Here is a 7,480-nt window from a genome sequence, read left to right as displayed (position 1 = left end):
AGATAAAGATTTGTTCAAGAATTCTAGGTGAATTCGTTCCTTTTATTCTTTGTGAATCTTTGTTGAAAATCTTGAGAAGGGTTTCTCAAGTAATGAAGTTTCTTGTAGTGGGTTCTACAAGGGGTGCTTTCTTGGGGTCAAGAAAGTGGTTATCTTTAGTATAGAAGTATATGCATGTGTGTTTGCTTGTAAACCTTCTTGATTAAAGATAGTGGAACAAATCTTAATCAGGTGTTGATTAAGGACTGGATGTAGGTCACATGTGGAGTGGCTGAACCAGTATAAAAGACTTGTGCAATCTTCTTCAACCTTATCTCTTACTTTAAGTAATTGCTTAATTGAATATTAAAGAAGATGAAACTTGATTAACTAGTGTATGTGAATCTTGATGGTTTAAATCTGTAATTGAACATTATTGTTGAACCTCATTATGTTGTAATCAAGTGAGCACATTGCATTCATATTCTCATAACAAGTCTTTAGGAGGGCTTCGTTTGGAAATTCTGTCATAGAAAAGTTTTGATTGAAATTAAGATCCAAAATACTCTGATAAATTTTTAAAGGGTCATTGAATCCAATTCACCCCCCTCTTGGATTGTGCCATTCTTTTCTATCAATTGGTATCTAGAGCAAGGTTCTTGAGAGTTATTCAAGATTTTAAAAATGGCCAACAACAACCTACCCTATGGTGAGGGTGTGTCTATTCATAGACCTCCTGTTTTCAATGGTGAAAACTATGTCTATTGGAAAATTAGGATGAGAATTTTCATTGAAGCTATTGATATTGCTGTATGGGATGCTATAGAAAATGGACCCTATATACCTATGAAAAAAGATGATGATGGTGAGCTTAAGGAAAAACATTGGAGTGAGTGGAGTGATGAGGAAAAGAGAAGAGCCCAACATGATAAGAGAGCCAAAAACATTATAACATCTGCATTGTCTATTGATGAATTTTTTAGAATTTCACAATGCATATCTGCTAAAGAAATGTGGGATACTTTGCAAGTCACTCATGAAGGAACAAGTGATGTAAAGAGATCAAGGAAGCATACTCTCATAAGAGAATATGAGCTGTTTAGAATGCAAAATGGTGAATCTATTTCTGATTTTCAAAATAGATTTACACACTTGATAAATCACCTTGTTGACTGATGTATTGAAAACCGCAAGTGTACGGTTGTCGTCAAGTAATAAATATCGAATCACAGGGACTACGTGTTTGACCTAGAATTACTAGTATTTTAATTTGAATTTTAAAACAGATAGAATGTTTGTTTTGAGATGATAAGATCAGATTCGCTGGTAAAAGAGATAGTAATGCAATTAATGAATAAGATAAAACTTTAAGATAAGATAAGGAGATTTCCGGGAATCTAGGGTTCGCACAAAGAGTTCCAACAATATTGAATTATTATTTTCATTAATTAATTCTATTCCATCTTGAAGGTAGTCTTAACCTAATTTAATCCTTGCACCTTCTCAGGCTACGAGGACGTGTTTAATTAAAATTAATCCCTACTCTCGTGGTAATTACGTTCAATTAAACCCATTAAGATCTTTGTTAATCTATTACTCCTCGAAAGCTTAAATCAACTCTCGTGATTTAACACTCAAGTCTGTTCCTTTAGGTTCCGATAATTAGGTTCTCCTCTCAGTTCATCCCTAATTATCTATGATTATGAAAATTAAGATTAATTGTTTATCATAATTATAATCAAGTTCTCCTCTCAGTTCATCCTTAATTAATGTTATTATGAAAACAATAATGTTAAAGTTCATATATAAAATATAAAAGAACAAATCAAGAATTGGAATAAAATTAAGAAACTGAATAATGCATTAATAAAGAGGTTCTCAGAGGCTAAGCCCTGATCCCAGAAAAAGGGAAACTACTCACAGGAGTTCATAGTAGTTCTCCAAGAAAAGAAGAATAAAAGAAAAGCAAACCTTAGAGTCGATGGCACAGGCGCCCAACCTTCTCCAAGTGTCAAAAACTAAATAAAACTGTCTCCGAAACAAAAGTGCTGTTCTAGGCTAACCTCATCTAATTTATAACCTAAAAGGGTAAAAAGGTAAAACTACCAAGATAAAAATTACAAAAATAAAAATAAAACATAAAACTTAAAAAGCTGGGACGCGAAGTGAATCACGGCCGTGACTGAGAATCACGACCGTGATCTTCTCTGGAGCACATCTATGAAGGGTCAGTGGCGTTCACGGGTGTGATTGGGAGTCACGGCCGTGATTTTCTCTGGTGAATCACGGGCGTGATTTAGAATCACGGCCGTGATTTTCCTTGTAGCTCAGCATTTCCTCTTTAATTCTTAAATCTTGATCCTGCTCAGAGAAAACACAACACATACCAAGAAAAGCATAAAATAGGAAAATGATATAAAAATTTATTAAAAACATGAAAGATATGCATGATTATGCTATGAATTCTTGTGAATTAAAGTGCTAAAATACGAGTAAAATACACAACATCAAATAACCCCAAACTTGAACTTTTGTTTGTCCTCAAACAATAATTAGCACTTTGAAAAAAAAAATCATCAAGAATTAACTGAGCATTTAAAATCTTCACTCTTAGTCTCACAAGGTCCAATTAGAATCTTAATCTTTCATTACTAGCGCCAACTCTTAGTTTCTAAGAGTTTCATGATGTCAAATCTTGTAAAGCTCATTAGTCAAACGAAGATAATTTAACAGAAATAATTTTTCAATGCTTGTGACACAAATAGGGGTAATATTTTTATTTTTGTTTTTGTCTCACCTAAAACATTTCCCCAGTAGCCAATCAGTGTAGAGAGGATGATAATTTCAAGAACACGTAGCCTCAAAGGGGGTCTAGCTATTTTACTAAACAATTCCCCAGTAGCTAATTAGTTCCCTTAGTTTTCTAAGGTTAAGAATATTCTCCCTCTAACCTATGACCTCAAAGGGGTGCTAGGTTATTTTTTTATTTTTTTATTTTTTTATTTTTTTTTTATTACCCCCCAAAAGCTTTTAAGCACGAATTAAAAAGAATTTATCTTCAAGAGACTATTTTTATAATTCTCGATCATTTCAAGCCTCAATACTAAGAACCAAGTGCTAGCCACAAAACCGGCTAATTTTTCAACCTTTTGTTCTGAGACTTCAAGATTCAATTCATCACATTCAGTGTTTTCAAAGACGAACAATTTCATTAAAAATATTTACTTTTCAAACACAAATTCAAGCTGGGATTAACTGAATATGTATATATGCATGATTTTTTTTTTTTTTTTTTTTTTTTTTTTTTTACTTTGCATGAATGAATGAAATGCGTACATCCTCCTAACCCCAAACTTAAAGATTTGCTTGTCCCGAAGCAAAGAGCTAATGAATGCATGATAGATTATTTTGACAAAATTATAAAATGCATGAATATGCAACCAACCCACAACAGAAAGGAATGCTTGTCCCTAAGCATCAGAGTAAAATAAGGAATAAGAAAGATCTCACTGTGGTGGAAAATCATCTGGATACCGTTGAATGTGCCATTGATACATTTGATCAACCATGTAATTATAATGCTGCTGGCGTTCATCCATTTGTTGCAGCCGATTATCCATTGATTGAATAGCTGCCAGGATAGCAGCATTGTCCACCTCAGGTCCAGGATGTAGAGGGGGTTGTTCAGGAGCTGCTTCCTCATCTGCAGGAGCCGCTTCCTCAGCTGCTGGAGGTAGGTCCTCTAATGGCTCCAGTGGAAACTGCCGTGTAGCCCGGTTCTTCACGGTGTATGTTGGATTTGGTAACTGGTGGTGCACTCCCGACTGGGTTACTACAAAGTAGTATTTATCATCTTCATCTTTCGCAATGCAGTTCATAGAAGAGCAGGTAGCAAAATTAATAGTACGGCTTCCAGGGAGTGGTTCTAACTGGTCCAGCCAAGCGTGATAGCCAAGGTGTTTGGCTATAGTGGTAATGAGGCTGCCGTTCACAATCGCACCGTGGCTGGTATTGGAAATACTCTGGAACTGTCGTGCCAAATGACTGCCAGAATCAATAGGCTCCTCTCTGTTTTCCATCATAGCCCATAAAAGTAAAAGGTCGCTCAAACGAACCTTTCCTTCAGAATCACCTCGGGCCAAAACAGTAGAGGCAATAAAGCGGTGCATAATACGGATGGCGGGATGGCGGAAAGCAGAGGAATTACATTTTCCAGCGACCCAATTACTTGTACCTGTCAAACTATACCAAAAAGAACCAGGGTTGAAAGAACTTGGGGTTCTCGTGCTCCCTCCAGTGGGAAATCCAAAAATATTATTGAACTGAGCCAGGGTTAATTCGTGTTCTTGGTTAAACATACGGAAAGAAATCAAACCTTCAGAACAATTTGGCCCAGATAATATTTCCGTGTGGAGAGAGCTCAAGAACTCAAGAACTAGTCGAGGATAAACAACATCATTATGCACGGTAGCAAAGGTTGTCCACCCAATGTTAGTTAACATGAAATTGATATCAGCACGTAAACCCAACTTACGAATAAATGGGAAGTCGAGATACCTGGTAGGATGGATAGTGCGGAAGCGTAATACCTCGTTCCGCTCACGCTGTTCATCGTTCCGATAGAACCTCGGAGGAAGGTGCGGAATTTCACTTGCTTCTTCCTCGTAACTGTGGGTATCGGGAGCGGTGGAGGACGAACCAACGGTACGGGTGCGCTTGGGAGCCATGGATGAACGGAAGGAGTGAATGTGGGAGGAAGAGGGAAGAAGAGGAAGAAGAAGTGAGAAGCTAGGGTTTGGGAGAGAAGAAAAGAGAGAATGGGCAGAGTTCGTAAGTTTGAGAGAAGTGAGAATGTAAAAGGAGGGGGAAAAATATATAAGGGAAAGGGGAATTTCAAAAATCACGGGTTGTATCGGTTGAGCCTCAGCAGGGAATCACGGGCGTGATTGGAAATCACGGCCGTGATTCTCTTTGTGAGTTTTCAAAAATTCAAACAGAGGAGATCACGCCCGTGATTTATAATCACGGTCGTGATTCTCTCTGGAGTTTTCCAAAAAATTTTCCAGAGAAGATCACGCCCGTGATTTAGAGTCACGGTCGTGATTCTCTCTGGAACTCTGAATTTTTGTTTTGTTTTTTTTTTTTTTTTTTTTTTTGGAACAAAATTAATGAAATGCGTACATCCTCCTAACCCCAATCTGTTGAAGGCTCAAGAAGACTTTCTACTAGAGGATCTTTTTCTTTACACGGGGGACTTGAATCGATCAAGCAAGCATAATTAGGTTGAATCCCCTCAAGATCTATGTGCTTTCCTCCAACTAGAAAATTCTCCAAGGGATCCCTCAAAATAGATCTCATGACTTCTTCCTCCATGTCTTTAGGCAATATATCAACCCTGCAGCAAATATTTTCAAGAGAAGGTTGTCTAACAGATTTAGCAATATTAAATTCCATTGTTTCATCATTAATGGATAAGGACAATTTTCCATGTTTGACATCTACTATCACGCCTGCTGTAGCCAAAAATGGTCTACCTAGTATGATTGGTATTTGTTTGTCCTCTTCCATTTCTAAAACAACAAAATCTCCCGGAATTAAAAATTTACCTATCTTAACTGGAACATCTTCTAAAATTCCTATGGGATATTTTATAGATCTATCTGCTAACTGGATTGACATTGCTGTAGGCTTTAATTCTCCCATATCTAATTTCTTGCAAATTGATAAAGGCATTAAACTGATACTTGCCCCAAGGTCACATAAGGCTTTTTCAAACCTTAGATTTCCAATGAGACAAGGTATAGAGAAACTACCAGGATCCTTAAGTTTTTTGGGCAAATTATGATGGATCAATGTAACAGTCTCTCTATTATCCAATTTCCTTCGGTTAGCTAAAAGATCCTTAAGAAATTTAGCATATGTAGGCATCTGTTGTAGAGCTTCTACAAATGGAATGTTTACATACACTTGTTTGATCATATTTAAAAATTTTTCAAATTGTCTATCAAGTTTAGTCCTTACTAACCTTTGAGGAAAAGGAATTGGGGGGTGATAAACAGTTTGAGGCTTTAATGAAGATACTTTTTCTTTTTCTAATCTCTCTTTTTCAGGTTTTTCAACCATAGGAGAAGCGTCTTCATCAATCTCAATATTATCATTTTGATTAGACACAGGACTGTCTAATTTCTTCCCACTCCTTAAAGTAACAGCATTAACATTTTCAGCTGGGTTTGCAACTGTTTTACCTGGGAACTTACCTGGAGAATTGTTTGAACTAGGCATCAACTGTGCAATTTGATTTTCCAGCATCTTGTTGTGGAGAGTAATATTCTCAACCTTGACAGCAAGGTTTTGAATAGAATTTGCCATTGAATCATTGGTCTGTTTTTGATTAGTGACAAAATTCTCCATAAGGTTTTCTAATCTTGAAACACTTTGTTGAATTGAGGGTGTCTGTACTGGATTTCCTTCCCCATTAATGAAGTGATTGGACGGACGGAAATTAGGTTGCTGATTGCTAGTTCCTTGAACTGGGTTATTCTTCCAAGAAAAGTTAGGATGATTCTTCCGACCAGGGTTGTATGTGTTGGAATATGGATTACTCCTCTCTCTTCGAGGAGTGTCATAGAAATTATGAGAAGCTACCACCTGTTCAGTAGTATCTTCTTTTTCTCCAGTAAAAATTGAGGTACAATCTACTGCAGTGTGCCCTTGTTCCCTACAAAGGTCACATACTTGATTTGTAGCCACTGAATTAACCTTAGCTTTTTCCATCTTGTCTAATCTTTGATTAAGAGTATCAAATTTTGCTAAGAGTAACTCAATATTGTTCACTTCATATCGCCCCGGAGTTCCTTTCCTTGCTGTGACTTCTCTTTCACTGTATTGGCTGTGATTTGAGGCTACATTTTCCAAAATAATCATGCAGTCATTAATAGGTTTCCCCATGAAAGATCCTCCAGTTGCTGAGTCTAATATCATGGTGCTTTGTTGGTCCAATCCTTCAAAGAAAAATTGGATGGTAAGCCAACGGTTGAAGCCATGTTGTGGGCATGCTTGAAGATATCCTTTGAACCGCTCCCATGCTTCATAAATAGTCTCTCCAGTGCCTTGTTGGAAATTAGTGATTTTCTTCCTCAATTCTTTAGTTTTAGAAGGAGGAAAGAATTTCTCTAGAAAAGCTCTTTCACATAATTCCCAAGTTGCTATCTTTTCTCTAGGCACTGTTCTTAGCCACACCTTTGCCTTATCTCTCAAGGTGAGTGAGAATAAGCGGAGTCGCATTCCATCAGAAACTTCATCATCAAATTGCTGGGTCTCACAGATTTCCAAGAACTCCTCTAAGTGGTCATTAGGATCTTCTGATGGTAGTCCTCCAAAGGTGTTCTGTTTGAGCATATTCACCAGAGAAGCTGGTACAGTAGCTCCAGTTCGCATCTCCCCTCCAGGTATCCCACGAGCTACGGGTGCAGAGTAATCCCGAAGCGGTAAATTATCTCGT

The 7,480-nt window shown here is 37.2% G+C and overlaps 1 non-coding gene across 1 annotated transcript; it reads left to right on the top strand.

Moving 5' to 3' along the window:
- Window positions 1-7,015: 7,015 nt before the first annotated feature.
- LOC145950203 (small nucleolar RNA R71) lies at window positions 7,016-7,122 on the top strand. The gene has a single exon (XR_014428310.1). It is a non-coding gene; the product is annotated as a small nucleolar RNA R71 (small nucleolar RNA).
- The last annotated feature ends 358 nt before the right edge of the window (window positions 7,123-7,480 follow it).

Source organism: Cajanus cajan, chromosome 7 (genome assembly GCF_000230855.2).
Source record: "Cajanus cajan strain Asha chromosome 7, NIPB_CcT2T_4, whole genome shotgun sequence".
Taxonomy (NCBI): Eukaryota; Viridiplantae; Streptophyta; class Magnoliopsida; order Fabales; family Fabaceae; genus Cajanus; species Cajanus cajan.
The sequence above is the reverse complement of the archived record's forward strand: the minus strand, read 5'-3'. Positions and strand labels throughout refer to the sequence as shown.